Source organism: Crocuta crocuta, unplaced genomic scaffold (genome assembly GCF_008692635.1).
Source record: "Crocuta crocuta isolate KB4526 unplaced genomic scaffold, BGI_CrCroc_1.0 scaffold235, whole genome shotgun sequence".
In the NCBI taxonomy this organism is placed as follows: domain Eukaryota; kingdom Metazoa; phylum Chordata; class Mammalia; order Carnivora; family Hyaenidae; genus Crocuta; species Crocuta crocuta.
The window spans coordinates 5,273,515-5,293,195 of NW_027531285.1; positions in this window are offsets into that span (position 1 = coordinate 5,273,515).

Consider the following 19,681-nt stretch of genomic DNA (forward strand, 5'->3'; position numbering starts at 1 on the left):
TTACAATCCTGCATGCAGAATGCTAAGCTATGAGAAGATTTATTGATGCATAGTGGAGCAAAACGACAATACAAATCAATTCTTTCTGAACCTAAATGTTGTGAATAGGACAAAACAAACACTGTCCATCAACTGATTCACATGTATTCTCCTGAAATCTAAAAAAGAATATATTGTCATTCTATTACAGTTACATTTAACCTTCACATCCTTATCAAAATCTCAAAGTAGGTTAGACTAAACTATGTTATGCTATCCAAATTCAAGTATGAACTGACATTTTCATCAAGTAAATAATTTATCAAGCAGTTAATAAACAAGCCAATACAGAGTAGTGGAAAGAAATCTGGGATAGTATTCAGAACCTGGACTCTAAGCTTAGATGTGTACTTTGATGTCATCACAACCTTCTCTAGATAGCTTAATAATAACAATGACCTTACAGTATATTACCTGGAATACATCAGATAGTGCATTTGAAAGGTCCCTTACATAAAAGTACAGCAAATCTTAGTTGTGTGTGTTCATATCACACAAATATGTTACACACAGGTGAGATACTTCTTGTTAAACTGCTTAAAAATAATACATCCTTCACTAAACATTTTTATATAACCACTCATTTAATAATCCATTTAGTATTGCACATACGTATTCAACAATTTAACACATTAAATAAGTGGAAAGTCTACTAAGCATTATAGTAAGCAGATCTGACTCCAAAGATATTGCTTTCTTCTCTACATCTTAGTAGACAGTACAAAACATGTTTCTTTTCTTTAATTTTTTTAATGTTTATTTTTGAGAGAGATGGAGGGGAAGAGAGAGGGAGACACAGAATCTGAAGCAGACTCCAGGCTCTGAGCTGTCAGCTTGGTAGCAGGTCTAGAAATTATGAACTGTGAGATCATGACCTGAGCCACAGTTGGATACTTAACAGACGGAGCCACCCAGGTGTCCCCAGAACATTTTTCTAGTTAGGTTTAGATTTGGAGCAGGTAATACATTGCTGTTGACTAAAACTTAATTCTCTTTGATTTGGGAATGTAATATTTTTAATAAGTGTATCCTTTGAGGAGGGGTTAGACATAGAGGTGTTAGAAAAGAAGGTGATTCCTGCCTATCTACCTAAAAATAAACTGAAACTCTGACAAAGACAGATGTTCAGAGGTGCATTACTCTTATACCTGGGCAGTTGATAACTGAGTACAGCCAGGATGAGTGTGGGAATCAAAGCAGGATGAGTGAATATAAATTTACCTATGAAGTATGACTATAGGAACAGAAATAAATGATAGAGAAACTAAAAACCAATAGAACAGATCAATTAAATCAGGAGCTAGTCCTTTGAAAAAATTAACAATATTCATAAACCTCTAGTCAAAATTATCAGAAAGAAAAGAGAAAGGACCCAAATAAATAATCACAAATGAGAGAAGAGAAGTAACAACCATCACCAAAAAAATAGTTAGATTATGAAAAACTATATGCCAACAAAATGGACAACCTGGAAGAAATGGACAGATTCCTAGAAATCTACAAAACACCAAAAATGAAACAAGAAAAAATACATAACTTGAACAGACTGATAACATGAAAAGAAATTGAATCAGTAATCAAAACCTCCCAACAAACAAAAGTCCCAGACCAGATGGGTTCACAAGCAAGTTCTGCCAAATATTTAAAGAAGAGTTAATACCTATTTTCAACCTATTCCAAAAAATAGAAATGAAAGAAAATTCCAGATTTATTCTATGAGGCTAGAATTACCCTGATACCAAGACCAAATATAGACAGCACTAAGAAAGAGAACTACAGGCCCATATCCCTGAGGGACACAGATGCAAAAATTCTCAATACAACACTACCAACCCAAATCTAATAATACACTAAAAAAAATCATTCACCATGCTCAAAAAGGATTTATTGTTGGGTTACACAGGGGTGGGGGTGGTTCAGCATTCAGAAATCAGTCAATGTTATATACCACATTAATAAAAGAAAGGATAAGAGCCATATGATAATTTCAATAGAAGCAGAAAAAGCCTTTGACAAAGTACAGCATATATTTATGATAAAAATGCTCAACAAAGTAGGTTAGAGGGAACATACCTCAACATAATATAGAAATATGTGGATAACACATAGCTAGTATCATACTCAATGGAGAAAAACTGAGAGCTTTTCCCCTACAGTCAGGAAGAAGACAGTGATGTCCACTCTGACTATTGTTATTTAACATAGTACTGAAAGTCCTAGGCTCAACAATGAGATGAAAAAAAGAAATAAAATGGATCCAAATCATGAAGGAAGAATGAAAACTTTCACTATTTGCAGATGTCATGATACTATATGTAGAAAACATGAAATATTCCACCCAAAAGCTGTAAGAACTGATAAATGAATTTGGTTAAGTTGCAGGATACAAAATCAACATATGGAAATCTGTTGCATTTATATATGCTAATAATGAAGCAGCAGAAAGAGAAATCAAGGAATCAGTCCTGTTTACAACTACACCAAAAACAGTAACATACCTAGGAATTAACCTAACCAGAGAGGTGAAAGACCTGTGCCTGAAAACTATAAAACACTAATGAAAGAAATTGAAGAGGACGTAAGGAAATGGAAAGACATTCCATGCTCAAGGACAAGAAAAAAAAATATTGGTAAAGTGTCTATACCACCCAAATTAATCTATACGTTAAATGCAGTTTTTATCAAAATACCAATAGTATTTTCCACAGAACCAGACCAAACAATCTGAAAATTTGTATGGAAACACAAAAGACCCCAGATAGCCAAAACAATCTTGAAATAGAAAAGCAAACCAGGAAGCATCACAACTCTGGACATCAGGTTATATTACAGGCTGTGGTAATCAAAACAGTGTGGTGCTGGCACAAAAATAGACCCATAGATCAATAGAACAAAATAGAATACCAAGAAATGAATCTTCAATTACATGGTCAATTAAACTTCGACAGAAAGGATAAGAATATCCAATGGGAAAAGACAGTCTCTTCAGCAATGGTGTTGGGGAAACAGGATGGCAATATACAAAAACAAACAAACAAAAAAACACCCAGACACTGGACAACTTTATTATACCATACACAAAAATAAATTTTAAATGGACACAAGATCTAAATGTGGAAAAAGAAAACCATAAAAATCTTAAAAGCGAACACAGAATAATTTCTTTGAAGTTGGCCTTAGCAATTTCTTTCCAGATATGTCTCCTGAAGCAAGCAAACAAAAGGGAAAAGAAACTGTTGGAACTACATCAAGATAACAATCTTCTGCACAGCAAAGGAAACACTCAACAAACTAAAAGGTATCCTCCTAAAGAGAAGATATTTGCAAATGACATATTCAATAAATGTTTAATACTCAAAATATATAAAGAACTGATGCAATTAACACCCCGAAAATAATACAATTAAAAATGGGCAGAAGACATGAATAAACATTTTTCCAAAGAAGATACACAGATTGCCAACAGACACATGAAAAGATGGTCAACATCACTGATCAAAAGTACAATGAGATATCACGTCAAACCTGTCAGAAAGGCTAAAATCAACAACACAAGAAACAACCGGTATTGATGAAGATGTGGAAAAGGAGAACGCTTTTGCATTCCTGGTGGGAACCCAAACTTCTGCAGCCACTCTGAAAAAATAGCATGGAAGTCCCTCAAAAGTTAAAAATAGAACTACCCTATGGTCCATCAATTGCACTACTAGGTATTTACCCAAAGAATACAAAAATACTAATTCAAAGGGATACATGCACCCTGATGCTTATAATAGCAATATTAGCCAAATTTTGGAAACAGCTCAAATGCCAACTAAATGATGAATGGAAAAGAAGATGTGGTATATATGTATGTATGTGTATGTATATGTATATATGTGTATACATATATACACACATATGCATGTATGTGTACACACATATATACATATACATACACATACATACACGAAATATTACTCAGGCATTAAAAAAGGAATTAAATCATGCCATTTGCAAAAATATGAAAGAGCTAAAAAGTATTATGGTAAGTGAAATAAGTCAGAGAAAGACAAATATCATATGATTTCACTCATATGTGGAATTTAAGAAACAAAACAAATGAGCAAACATGACAAAAAGAGAGATGCAAACCAAGAAAGACTTTTAATTATAGAAAACAAACTGAAGGTTATCAGACGGTAGTTGGAGTGGGTTTAAAATGTGATGGGGATTAAGCAGTGCACTTGTGATGAGCACCAGGTGTTGTATGCAAGTGTTAATAAATTATATACCTGAAACTAATATTACATGGCATGTTAACTAACTGAAATTTAAATAAAAACTTAAAACAAAGAAGTATGGCTGGGGCACCTGGATGGCTCAGTCAGGTAAGTCTCTTACTTCGGTTCAGGTCATGATCTCACAGTTCGTGAGTTTGAGCCCCATATCAGGCTCTCTGCTGTCAGCCTGGAGCCCACTTCAGATCCTCTGTCCCTCTCTCTGTTCCCTCCGCCTTCTTTCTCTTTCAAAAATAATTAAACATTAAAAAAAAGAAGTATGGCTCTATGAGATGGTGTCATCTTGAATGACAGAATAAGGAACTCTGAAAATACATACCTCAACATGATTGAGAAAACTGCAAAATGTTCAAGATTAGAGTAGAAATAAATGAAATAGATAACAGAAAAACAATAGAGATAATCAATGAACCCAAAAGTTTATTGAAAATATCAGTAAAATTGTCAAAACATTACCTAGACTGACTAAAAAAGCAATACAATGAGTAACTATATAAAAACAACTTTAAAAACTTATATGAAATTAAGAAATTTCTGGAAAGACACAAATACTTGAAACTGAAACAGTAAGTAGAAAATAGAAAATTGTAACAAATTAAGAAATGAAATAGTAAAAAATTTCCACGAATACAAGCTTAGTCCAATTTTCATCTCACTTAAAAATTTGACCAAACATTTAAAGAATTAATACTTCACTTTAAAAATTTGAAATGGAACACTTCCATCCATTATATAAACTAATATTGCCCTGATACCAAAGCTAGACTAAGCCATCACAAATTACAAGAAAACTATAGGTCAATATCCCTTACAAATATAGATACAAAGTGTTCAATAAAATACTAGCAAAGTTGATTCAGCAGCATATAAAAAGGATTATACATCATGACCAACTGAGGTTTATCATGAATATACAAGGCTGATTCAAAATCAGAAAGTCACTCAATGTAGAACACCATATTAGTAGCATAAAAAAAAAAATGATAATCTCAACAGGTACATAAAAATGTTTTGAAACAAAAAGCCAAGACAAAAACATTTAACAAACTAGGAATAGACACAAACTCCCTCAACCTGGTAAACACATCATAAAAAGTCCACAGCTAACATCATTCATGATGAAACACTAGATGCTTTCTTTTTAAGAGCAAGAATAAGACCAGGATTCTAATTCTGACATTTCTATTCCTGTTGTACCGGAGGCTCTATCCAAGACTGTAGCCAAATGAAATGAAAAGTATATCCATAAAAAAATAATCTACCCATATTTAAATTTGACATTATCTTATAAATAGAAACTCTCAAAGAACTCCCTAAAAATTATTATAATAAATGAGTTCAACAACTATATGGGTATAAGACTGATATACAAAAATTATTTTTATAACCTTAAATTGAATGAACAGAAAATGATACACAAAGATAACAATTCAATGTAAATAGTATCAAAAAGAATTAAATATGAAATTATTTAACAGAAGATGGCAAAAAATACATCAAAGACTAGAACACATTGCTAAAAGGTTAAAAGAAAAGATCCAAACAAATCAAAAGATAACTATGCCGTGTTCATTGAGAAGAAGGTTGAACAGCAAAGTTCTAATACGTCTCAAATTGATCTATAAATTCAGTATAATCCATGATAAAATCCCCAGAAATTTATGTTTATCCTAAAATTCATGTGGACAATAAATAAATCCAGGATAGTCAAATTAATATTTAGGAAAAAAAGAACCAAGTTGGAAAACTCAGTTTCATGATTTCAAAAATTATTACAAAGCTGTAGTGATCAAGAAAGTATGGCAATGTGATACAGGCAGACTTAAATTAATGTGAAAGAATTAAAAGTCTAGAAATGAACCCTTCCATTTATTAGCAATTTATTTTCTGCAAAGACGACAATACAATTTAATGAGAAAAACGTAGTCTTTAGAAAAACAGTGTTGGGACAACTGGATAGCCATATAATAAAGAATGAAGTAAGACCTCTACCTCACACTATATCCAAAAATTAACTCAAATTGATGAAAGATAAGATATAAATCTCTAAAAGTTTAGAAAAAAGGCACAAGTATAAATCTTTATGACCTTGGATAAGGCAACAGCTTCCTAGATATGTCAATTAAAACACAATCAACGAAGGAAAGCATTACCATGTGGACCTCATCAAGTTGAAAAACTTCTGTGCATCAAAATACCCTTTCAAGAAAGTGAACAGACAATGGGAAAATAATTTCCTTGGAAAAATGTTGTTTCAAGTGTTTTGTCTATTTTTTAATTGGGTTGTTTGTGCTATTGAGTTGTGTGATTTATTTATGTATTTTGGAATTAACCCCTTATCAGATATGTGGTTTATAAATATTTTTCTCCCATTTTTAGGTACTTTTTTTTTTTATCATTTCTTTTACTATACAGAGGTTTTTAGCTTGAATTAGTCCCACCGCTTATTTCTCCTTTTGTTGGTTGTGCTTTTCATGTCATATCCATAAAATCATTGCCAAGACCAAGTAAAGGAGTGCTTTTTCTTTTCTTTTTTATTTATTTATTTATTTTTGGAGTCTTATGATTTCAGGTCTTGCATTTAAGTCTTTAATCCAGTTTGAGTCAATTTTTGGGATCGGTGAAAGATAGGGATCCAGTTTCACTCTTTCACAAGTAGTAATTTAGTTTTCCCAACATCTTTTATTGAAGAGACTATCATATTTTCCCCACTAAGTATTCTTGGCTCCTTATTGAATATTAGTACAGCATATATGCATGTGTTTATTTGGGGGCTCTGAATTTTGTTCCACTGGTTTTTATGACAGCAAGTACCATATTGCTTTGATTACTATAGCTTTGTGATATATAGTATGTAGTCAGGAAGTATGGTGCCTCTAGCTTTGTTCTTCTTTCTCAGTATTGTTTTAGATATTTGAGGTCTTTTTAGTTCCATATGAATTTTAGGATATTTTTTCTATTTCTGTATAAAATGCCATTCTAACTTTGATAGGGATCACACTAAATCTACAAATGGCTTTGGGTAGTATGAACATTTTAACAATATTAATTGTTTAAGCCCACAAATGCAAGCCATCTTTCTATTTATTTATGTCTTCTTCAATTTCTTGCATTAGTATCTTACAGTTTTTAGTTTAGAGATATTTCATCTTCTTGTTTAAATTATTCCTAGATATTTTATTAGTTTGGATGCCACTGTCAATAGGATTGCTTTATTTTTCAGGTAGTTCATTGTTATTGTATAAAAATGCAACTAATTTTTTATGTTGACTTTGTTTCTTGTAATTTTATTGCATTTATTAGTTATAATAGTTTCTTGGCAGAATCTTTGAGATATTGGATATGTATGATCATGTCACCAACAATTTTACTTCTTCCTTTCTAATTTGGATGTTTTTATTTTTGTTTTTGCCTGATTGTACTTGCTAGGAATTCCAGTACAATGTTGAATAGGAGCCAGGGAGTGGTAATCTCTGCCTTGTTCCTGATCATGAATATATCATAAGAGACTGGCTCAGGTGATTATAGAGACTAGGATCTGAAATTGTAAGCTGGAGACCTGAGAAAGCTGATGATGCAGTTCTAGTCCAAATGCTAGGTGTCAGACATGAGAACCCAGAAGAGCTGATATTTTCATTAGAGATCAAAGAAATACCAAAAAAAAAAAAAAAAAGGTTTTGTCCCATCAGCTTGAAGGCAGTTAGTAGTCAGGCAGAGGTAAAAAGAGGTTTCCTTTTACCCCGTTTTATGTCTTATTCAGGCCTTCAAGTGACTGGATGAGGCTGAATCACATTAGGGAGGGCAATCAGCTTTAGCATGTCTATTAGGTCAATGTTTGAACAAATATCTGAGTACCCATGCTCAGTGAAATTGACATACAGAATTAACTATCACACCATGGTAAATTTATACTACTTTCTTAATAAAATAGTGAGTTGTGAAACATTTTTAATTGTAAAAGTTATACAAATTGATTTATATGTTAGATAACTCTATAGTTTTCATGATGGATTAGAAAATATATGAAACTATTTATATAATAGTCAAAAGCATACTGACATTTTGAACATTTTACATGTTCAAAAGATTGTTTTACACTAGTAAAACAAGTTCAAGAATTGTTGTTCAAGAATTCAAATGACAGTCTTTGTCTAGAACAAGGTTAAATATAAATGATCAGGGCCAGGCAGCAAGCTTTATCAAGAGAAGTAGCTAAGAAATTACTGATTACTTTCATAAACACACTGATTAACCAAGAGCTAGTCTCTGTAGAATCACTGAAACAACTTAATCAAAAAGTTTTAACATTAGGAAAAATAAAAACATATAGTGCTATGAGACCAAGCTGTGGAGGGCAGGTACCATGAGAATTATATTATGGAATTACACTGTTCCATCAGTCTATTCCTGAGCTAATGAGAACATGTAATATCATAATTTTATTAAGAACTCAGAATTTTGTGAATCCATTCAATGATCAATTCAACAGATATTTGCATTCTTGTCATTTTAGAAGCACTTTGCTAGGTGCTGAACATAAAATGGTAGGTAAAACCAGATGTATTTTGTTCTTTCAGGAAGCTACTGTTTGATAGAAGAGATGGAAATTTAATAATCAAACAAATGGATGTGGGATTGCAAACTGAGATACATATTCTGAAGGACAAGAACATGTTTCTATGAGAATATATAAGAATGTATTACACTAAGACCCAATCATCACATGTTCTTTGAGGAACTGATTGAGGAAAGACTTGAACAATGATTAGAAGACATTGTAACAATATAAAATGGATTTTTAGAGGAATATAGATGTCAATTAATCAAGGTTCTCATTTACCGTGTAAAGGATTTTTGTCTCCTCATAAAAACAATGTGAATTAAGTAAACAGTAGCACGTGTAAAACTCAAGGGCAAAATCTTTAGTCCAATATTGCTTTCAACTTGCAGCCCCATTCCATCCTCTCCCTCTTGACTTATCTTGTAACATTTTACAATGACCTCATATTTCATTCCATTTTAAACACATTCTTCTACAGTATTTAACTAATGTTTCTTTAAAATTTTAGATTCAATTGCTGTCAATTCTCTAATGATTCAATTTTTCCCATAATTTTTCAAAGAAGAAACTGTACTTTCCCTCATAGCCAAAGAAACATAGGGCCATGTGTTGAGTAGATTATATTTGAGAAATAATATACTAATGAATTTTCTTATTTCTCTTCATAAATTCATAAATGTATATTCCTCTGAAGTCTTTTATAATTATGGCCTGAGGGAATAATTAAGCCAAATACAACTTAGGGAAGAAGGAGAGCATAGTACAAAAGGAATCTGTGGCAAAGAATAAAGAGAAATAATATCATTCCATTTCCGTAAGGAAGAAGGAAAGAAAGAAAATGGTTATGAAGGAGGAAGGATGTAAGAGCAAGACAGATCAAGAAAAGAGGAGAGAGAATGTGAATAAAGAGAAAAGAAACAATAGATCAAAAGCTACCATTCTTGCTTGGGCCTCACTGAGCTTTGAAGCTCATTTAGAAGCCCGAAGAAGCCTGTCTAGTAACAATCAAAAGAGAGCTAGGAGTCAACAGGAGGAAGGAGACAATTTTCACAGACTTGGGTAGCTACGTACTTCCACATTAGATGAAACACTGGGCAAGGGACAGTGCCAACAAAGCCTGTAAGGATTCAGGGGATGGTACAAGCACTCATGTAAAAGTGAATTCCCTGCCTCTATCTATCAGAAAGACACAGAAAGTTCTCCCTTGAGCCAGATTCTATTTTGAGAAGTAGGAAGGGGAACAGAGATCCAAAAGTAAACCAAGGCTTGGATCTCCTTATTCTATATGCATAAGATTACTTTAACCCAAAGGGATTGAAATACTTAAAAGTGACATATTTATGTGTTCCCTCATTAGAACAGCATTGTAGATGTCAAAGTACTTGATTGTGTTTGCAATGATAGGGATGCCTACAGAAAGCAGCATTATGGAAGAACAGTGAGTGGTTTAAGTTGATGATGCCAAACTTAAATGGGGATGATTTTACATGAGGATTTGAAATTTATGACAGGACTCAGGTATTAGAATAAAGAGAATATCAATTCCTGTATAGTATTCAATCAGGGAAACAGAACTGAAGTAAGTAATTTCAACTAACTATTTAATATAGGCAAGTCACTAAAATGATGAAGAAAAGAGGGATAGTGAGCTGAAAGAGATAGCAATTACAAACAGCAATCATCAACTCTAGTGCTGGGGAAACAAAGGGAAATGTTTAGAGCTATCAAATCCTGAAAGTTTGGGAGAGGAACTTGGAAGAGCTGGAACTCAGCCTACTAAGGAGAAGGTATCATGTAGTTACTGTTGAAATCTCAGGGATGCTGAGGAGAGACCTCTGGGAATAAGGGCTCAGTCTTCTGAAGAGATGGCACTGGCTGGCTACTATTTGAACAGACACCACAACGTTGTTTCCAGGAGTGTTAAACAAACAAACAAACAGACAGACAGATGGACGGACAACACAAAAAAGCCCTGACACTATAACCATCTGTTTCACAGAAAACTGCTTTGTTGAGACAAACAGTAAGTATAGGGTTTTTTGTTTTTCTGTTTTTGAGAAAGAAAGTGAGCAGGGGAGAGGCAGAGAAAGAAGGAGAGAGAGAATCCCAAGCAGGCTAAACACTGTCAACATAGAGCCCAACATGGGACTCAAACTCACCAACCTGAGAAATCATGACGGAGCCAAGATCAACAATCAGACGCTTGGGGCACCTGGGTGGCTCAGTTGGTTAAGAGTCAGACTTCAGCTCAGGTTTCCGATTTCCAACCCCACAGTGGCCTCTGTGCTGACAGCTCAGAGCCTGGAGCTTGTTTCAGATTCTGCATCTCCCTCTGTCTCTGCGCCTTGCCCTCTCATGCTCTGTCTGTCTCTCAAAAATAAGCAAACATTAAAAAAAAAAGGGGGGGGGATCAGACACTTATTGGATGGAGTCACTCAAGCACCAGGCAGAGGCCATCTTAATAAGAGGAATAGGCAACATAGAAAGCATGGACCCACCATCCTCCTACTCCCATCTCGTCTACTGCCCTCTATTGGCAGAACTTAACAAAGATCCAGCAGGCAAAGAAGAAATCTGGTTCTCTGATTCTATGCCTCAGAGCCGAGTATAATACGTAGAGGGTTTAATGTTCAAACATAATAATGAATGGGATTCCTACCACTCATTCTATTAAGGTGTGGCAGGATTGAAACTGTACACAGAAATGTGCAAAACTCCATAGCTTCTGTGGTGTTCTAAAAAGGATTTTGGTTTTTTTCATAAACCCATGCCCCAATGAGAAATAGGTAAAGTTAATACTTTATGATTCTGCTGTTGAGACAGAGTCCCCAGATGTTGGGAAAAAAGGAAATTACATTTAAGATTAAGGGCTTGCAAGTGGAAAGAGTGGTGACAATGTTATTCATTTATGAGAACCAGCACTAAGTATTAAACTTGAGCATTATTTTATTTCAAAGACATATCTTTTATCAAGGAACACCAACATGGGAGAACACCGTTCCTCATTTGACTCCAGACACACAAGACAACTTTCCTAGAACATCAGAAGTGATCAATTTCTGGCAGTAAACTTCTCAGTGTTTTTAGCAGGTCTGAGAATGACCATTCAGGATACAGATAACCATTCTAGAGGCACTGTAATAGAGATAATATCAACTCCAAATAATTTCAACTTGTTTTAATTTTTAGGGAATCGTATTGGCACTCTATTAAAAGAATCCTTTTAAAATGTTCCTATTTAATGGTATATTGGCTTCAAGTCCATATAAGTGAACTCCAATTCCCCTCAAAAATATGTAGGTCCAAAAGAAAAAGAAGAAAATGTGTTGTTGTTTTTTTTCTCAAGACTACAGCTTCATCAAGTCTGCTTACACATTTTGGCCAAAGTAAGTCACATGCACAAGCCCAGAGTTAGTGTGGGAGGGCTCTACTGAAAGTTATGGAAATAAGGAGATGTAAAAATTGGGGCTATGAATTCAATCAATGAATCATACCCCTCTATGAATCCTCCACTGATTCTTGCCCTTCTCTATTGCTCTTAATAACTACTTTGTTAGTAAGTACAACATAGGTTATTCACATTCTGAAATAATTCTCAAACCAATTTCTCCTCTCTAATCCTATTCTGCCCCATCATATTCAGCTGAATCTATTAAAATGGACTTTGGCTTTCCCCAGCTCTAGTATAAGTACTTGATGTGGTAGACAGTTATCAGCAGGGCTTATAATGATTCTTGCCTCCTAATGTTTACACTTTTGTGTCACCTCCCATATTTATCAGGGCCGAACTGTGTAACCAACAGCATACAACACAAATGATGTTATACATACAAATGCTGTCATCACTGAGATTAGATTATACATAACTGAAACTTGTCTTTAGTGTTATCTCTTGCACTCTCTCACACATCACTCATTTTGAGCCTAGAAAGCTACCATGCTGGATGCACAGCTCTACAAAAAAAGGTTAATGTGACAAGGAATTAAGTCTTCTGCTATTATCAATGCTATTGAGCTGAAAGTAGATTCTCCTTTCTCTTCAGATGACTGAGCTCCTGGCCCAAGACTAAATCTCCTGAGACACCCTGAGCCAGAGCCAGCCAGCCAGCCAGTCCCAGATAGTTGACCCACATAAACTTGGTGAAAAAAAATTTTTTTTAAATTTTTAAACTGAAAAGGATTGGTATATTTTATTACACAATAACAGGACCCATATACATACAGATTTTGATTCCTGGAAATGGGATGTTGTTAGAGTGAACACTAAAATGTGGGAATGCCTTTGGAATCAGGTAGCAAGCTCCGAAAATAAAGCCATAAAATTCTAAAATTCTTTGGAGAAGCTTCAGAGTCTTTTATGTCTGTGGGTGACTTTTAAGGAGGCCTTTTATAAGTGCTTACAGGAAAGTGAGGCAAAAGTTATTGAAAACCAAATGAAGAGGAAACCTCATGTAGCAGCAGGAAGTGTAGCAACCCTCTTATTAGCAATTCTGTGTAAAGTAGAAAATATACTTAATCAACTGGGCAATATAGTTAAGAGGATTTTCAACTATTTTTAAAAGTGTCATGTGGTTTCTTCTTGGTGCTAATAAAGGAGAGATATGTTAGAGGAAAGGCTGTAAAACAAAAGCCAAGACCTGATGGTTTTGGAAGCATTAAGCCTTTGCAGATGGCAAATGGTGTAAAAATTAAGAAATGACTTCTGAGCAAATATCCAATCTAGGCCATTGCCAGGAAAATATAGTCCAAATATTAAGTCAAGGGTATGACTGTAAAATATTTTATTAAGATCTCAGGAAGACAAAGTTCAGTCAGAGTACTATTCAGTCAGATGAAAGAATGCACCTCAGAGATCCTCTCAAACTATATGGTTTTTAGGTATTGTTCTGTAGCCATTCTTCAAAGGAGCCCAAGGGACACATAGGCTTAACTTGAGGTATCTTGTGGCTGACATTTGTGTAGTGCATTAAACCCCAATGAGATTTACAGAAGATTCACAAAGTTTATAAAAGTTATATATGCAGAACATCACTAGGTTGAACTGAACAGTATAAGACAGTAAAAGAAAAAGCACAGAAGCCATGGAGAATTGTTCCTAAAACACGAGTGGCAGTCAAGAAACTTCTCAGCTGGATTTTAGAACTGTTATGGAACAATTACTCCTTTGTGGCTCTGATTGCCATCTTTTTTGAACAGGAATGCCTATGAATTATCCTACACTTGTTCTACTGTCATATATTGAGTAAGAAGACGGAGGATTTATATTTTTTATTTTCACAGGCCAAGAAGAACTGTACTAAAAAAGCTATACTAAAACAACTACCTCCAAGGGCCTTCTCCACACCTGGATTTAATTTAGATACGATTTTAGACTTAGAACCGAAACTGTAATGAATGATACTTTTGGGGGTTTTAAGAAAGGACAAGTGGGGGGCGCCTGGGTGGCTTGGTCGGTTAAGCGTCCGACTTTCGCTTAGGTCATGATCTCATGGTTCGTGGGTTCGGGCCCCGCGTCGGGCTCTGTGCTGACTGTCAGCTCAGAGCCTGGAGCCTATTTCAGAGTCTGTGTCTCCCTCTCTCTCTGACCCTCCCCTGCTCACGCTGTCTCTCTCTCTCTCCTAGAAATAAATAAAAAAAAAAAAATAAAAATAAAAAAAAAAAAAAAAAGAAAGGACAAGTGGATTTTGAATGTGGAAGGAATGTGAACTATTGGGAGACATGTGAACTGTGGTAGTGTACTATTTGGGGTAATGCATTATACATCAATAGAAAACTTATATGCTGCTCAATTCTATTCTTCACAACTCTGCTAAGTGATTTTTAACTTACTGGATTCTAAAACATAAGTTGGAATCTAAGCCTTCATAAAGATACTGTCTACAGATGAAAACATTCACATTTTCTATCTGCTGCCTGAAAAGGACTTTCTCAATGCAACCCTGATTCATCTTTCCATGTGTATCCTTAAATCTTTCTAAATCCCATCTGAAAGCCATACAAGAATGATTATCATTCTCAAAATAAGCTCATGCCTCGTGTTGATACAAGATATTCCTTCTATCTGCTGCATCTTCCTCTGCTTTCATTTCCCTGTTTTTACTGGGAAACATTCAAAACTGAAGCTTTATATACCAACAGTACAATCACCTGTGAAGCCTTCTCCAACTTTCCTCACCTTTGTACCAGATGTTCCTTTAGCTCCTCTACAAATTTCAATGATAGTACTTATCACAGATGCACTGATTTTTCTCCGATTTACATCTAGATCAGGACTGTCAGAACACAGAATAAGAATGTAGTATTCAATTTGAAAACAAAGGGATGTACCTATCTGGGCTTACAGAAAACAAATCTTAATTATTGTTACCCATCAAAAACACATCATGAAGACAAATGTCATGCACTTATAATCTCTAAAAATTAAAACTAACCTATAAAGGAAAAGTGGAATTATTTGTTGTCTTTCATCTAAGAGTGCTGAGAAAATGCTAAAATCCAGAGTAAAACTGTTCAAATTTAACATAAGAAAAGGCATCTTAGTATTTTTTTCTTTTTCTTTTCAAATCCTGAGAATACAGACATAAAAATCTTTTATCTCCTGGGTCCAGACATCAGAACATTTCAAGTACAAGAGAAATGAAAAAGAACATATAAAATTGGAATTCAGAAAACATGAGTGTCATTTCCTTCTCTAAAAGGAAGAAAAGAAACATGTTTTCTAAACCTGTTAAAATTTTAGTACAATAAGAAAACTTTCTTCCTTTCATTGGAGTGAAGTAGAATTTACCTTAATTGAATATGGTTCCAGCTTCAGTCTAGACAAAATCAGAATAAAATCCACTGTCATTGTGCCAAACCAAGATTTAAAAGGCCATATGTAAGTATGTGTATATATATACATAGAGTGAAGTGATAGCCTCTATAGAAAAAAAAAACCTATTGAGCATGATACTTTAAAATTATTCATTTACACTGATGATTATCTCCTTCCTTCTACCCTAAAAGAATGAATTTATTTGAAATTCTATTTAAAAACTACTTGAAATTACTACAAAAGCTTTGACATCTAAAATTGACATCTAAATTTTTTCCTGAATATAGCTGTTATCATTTCTACAGGATTAAGGCTATTTGGAAGAAAAAGAAAAATTATAAGTGATTTTGTCCAAGACCTTCTATTTCAGGTTCAATAATTCCAAGTGTATTCATCTAAAATTAGAAATTTGGGCTACATTCATTTGGGTCTTTTTCCTGGACTAAGATTGCTTAGGGTAATTTATTTTACAAAGAGAAAATATACAATAGGAATGACATGAGAATATCAACAAAGGCTATGATTAGTGGCCTCTCAGCTAGTCGATCTATCTGGACATAAGCCCTCAGACATACCCCGTAAGGAAAGGGGAGAGACAACTGAATGACTGCATAAGCTTAGATGAAGGGCCTAAAGTACCAGAGGAAGAAAAAAAAAGCAGTAGCTTTTCAAATTTTGTGACTTGCAAAGGGGTCACAGGATTTGAAAAGAAAACCCGTAGGTTTTCTATAATGTAAATAAAGCTCTTTTTTCATTAATATATTTTGAGACCAACACTCAAATTTAAAGGTCTTCCATACTGCTAACATGCAAAACTCCATAGAGCAATTNAAAGCTTACATTGAAAAAATTATATTAGTAATAAAACTAAAAGTTGGGTATACACATGAAACATATTAATGAACAAAAGAAGCCATAAAAAATTCAGAAAATAGAAATGTAATTTATATAGCTAGAAAATCTACCTTAGTTACCTAGGAGATGAATGGAGTTGACTTCAAAGGGTATTGGTAATCTATTTGGATGATTAAAATGATTTATACCTTTAATGTGTCAGCTACATAGCGAATATATTTGCTAAATCTCATAAAACTGTGTACTTAAATGTGTTTTGTTTGTAAATTCAGATCAATAAATTGGATTTTAAAGTAGAAAATAGTAATTTATTGTGTATTTTAATCTTCAAGAAAATTACCCATGATTCTGAACAAAACAATAAATATTACTTGCATTTGTTTTGTTATTCGTTAAAAAACAAAGCATCTAAAAATGTATACAACATGGGTGTTTTTCCCATGACTATACATTTTCCATCCATTTAGTAAATACTTCTCAAGTCATAGAGCTTCAAACAAATCATCTAATATCAATTTAATCAAAAGCTTTCTTGGCACTCACTGTTAGTATTAATATAAAATTTCTTAAGGTTTTACAAAAAAAAATAAGCTAAGTCATCTGTATACAGTGTTGGCTGCACTCACATTTTTAATAATGCTTGTCTGGCCTTTATGTGAAAGTGGAAAGTGAACTGCAAGATAAAGAGACAATGCATTTGGCTTAGTTTTACTGTCCAGGTAGGCATGTAATATTGGCTCAAAAGAGAAACTTGAATCTAGTTCATTTTCATATTATAAACCAAAATAATTAACATGGTTTAATTTTGTCACAGACTATTATTTTCCTATGGAGCCATTCTATAAAACAAACAGAAATAAAGACAACATTTTCTTATAATCACTGTTGTGTGCTTGATCCATGAAAAGTTTGGATGGAGCTCAAATTAGGAAATAGTTTCTTAGTTTGTTCTCAGCATTCAAGAATCTCTGGGGAAGGTGGGGGAGAGGGGACGGGGGGGTGATGGGCATGGAGGAAGACACTTGGGATGGGCACTGGGTGTTATATGGAAACCAATTTGACAATAAACTATAAAAAAATTAAAAATAATAAAATTTAATTTAAAAACTTTTAAAAAAGGAAATAGTTTCTTAATTTGAAATTCTTTTATAAAATGAAGGAAGAAATATTGCTAATAAAGGAAATTTCCTTAATTACATAAGGACACTTACATAGAGTGTGGATATAGTCAAACATTTGAAGCAGGAATCTTGAAATGTTAGGATGTTCAATGACTCTAATTATCATCTAACTGTCCATATCCTCAGACTACTCCAAATTTTGTAACAAGGACATCAAAATTTTTAAAGGGTCAATATTTATCAAAAATTATAATAAAAAAGAAAAAAGTGCTTAATATTGAACAAACTAAAGAGCCTTTTTGGTATGCCACTGGTATTTACTTGAAGATGTTAAACCTTGTTTGCAGGGAAATTTTGTTGTCTATACTGCTAACTTATAATTATGCAGTAGAATCAGGCCTCAAATGATGTTAGATATAAATTATCCAAACCCTCAGGAGGGGTGTTTGCTTTGATTTCCTGTATAGATCTAAAGTAACTACAGGTAATTCATTTTTTGCCAAACTCTGCATGTTCAAAAGATGGCATAATGGAAAACAGGGGCCTTTTGAGACCATCAGGTCCAGCTTCATACTGTGCAAGGGAAGCAGACCATCTCTGAAAATAAATTCTGACTAGGTCTTCAGATTAAAAAAAAAAAATTCCCTTTCAGTATCTTCAATAGCTAAATTACTTTGGCAAAGGCATTATAAACGTATCAAAGAGAAAAAAAGCTACGCACAAAAATTGGCAGGTGTTTTTCTCTTGTATATCATGTGTTTTTTTCTTCAGACATCTATTCAAAATAATGCTTTAAAAAGGTAATTACTAATATAATATGTATTCCCTTTATTTGTATTCAAAAGTAATATTTTTAAAAATGTGAAAGTGTGTTTTCTGTATTTGACTTTCCATCAACTGCAGGTTTTGTGGTTCAGAAGTTTATACTTCATACCTTCTACACTTTTGCTCATGAATCTGTGGCCCAGTGTGGCATGCAAAGTAAGATAGCTGGCAGAATGAATGCAGCATTTATGATTGCTGGGCAAGTTTCCCTAGGCCCTTCCTAGAGCAGATAAGTAATGGAATTTTTTAGACACATATTGAGAAAAATCGATTAAGGGACTAACATAATTTTAAAATACATTTTTTTTATTAACCATTCCTAGAAATCACAATGAAATTTTCCATGTTTTCTTGGTATTTTTAATAGTATTATTTCTATCATAGGATATTCAGAGCACAGGTATTCTTTACATTCTTATAAATGACAAGGGCCTGATACATTATATATTATTCACAGAGGAAATTAGGGAAATTAAAAGTTATTTTACAAAATCATTTTAAAATAATGTTACAGAAAAGTGTAGGGTTTTTTTTCCTGTTTGAAAAATAAATTATAAAAGAAGAATAAATTTAGGTGATGTCTTCAGTGGCTAAGTAGTTATTTAATCATTGAATTGCTTTTACTAGATGTAGTTACTTAGAGTGTTACTAACGTAACTAACGTAACGTAAATGTTTGATTCCTTAATGTATTATTCTGAATTTAGGGAAGCTGTTTAATATCTCAAAATTTCAGTTTCCTCATTCTGGAAATGAAAAGAACTTAGAATTGTCAACATTTTTTGAACCAAAAAAATTGGAAGGACTTACATAATCTGATTTCTTAATGTTTTATTTATTTCTGAGAGAGGGAGAGAGAGAGCATGAGCAGGGGAAGATCAGATAGAGAGGGAGACACAGAATCCGAGACAGGCTCCAGGCTCTGAGCTGGCAGTCAGCACAAAGCCTGACGCGGGGCTTGAACTCACGAACCGTGAGATCCTGACCTGAGCTAAAGTTGTACACTTAACCAACTGAGCCACCCAGACGCCCTTTACATAATCTGACTTTAAGACATACTAAAACAACAAAAATCAAAGCATTATGGTATTAATAATGTAAAGATAAAAACATAGATCTGTGGAACAGAATATGTGAGAAACAGACCCACATATATATAGCCAAAAATAGGTACAAAAATAATTCAA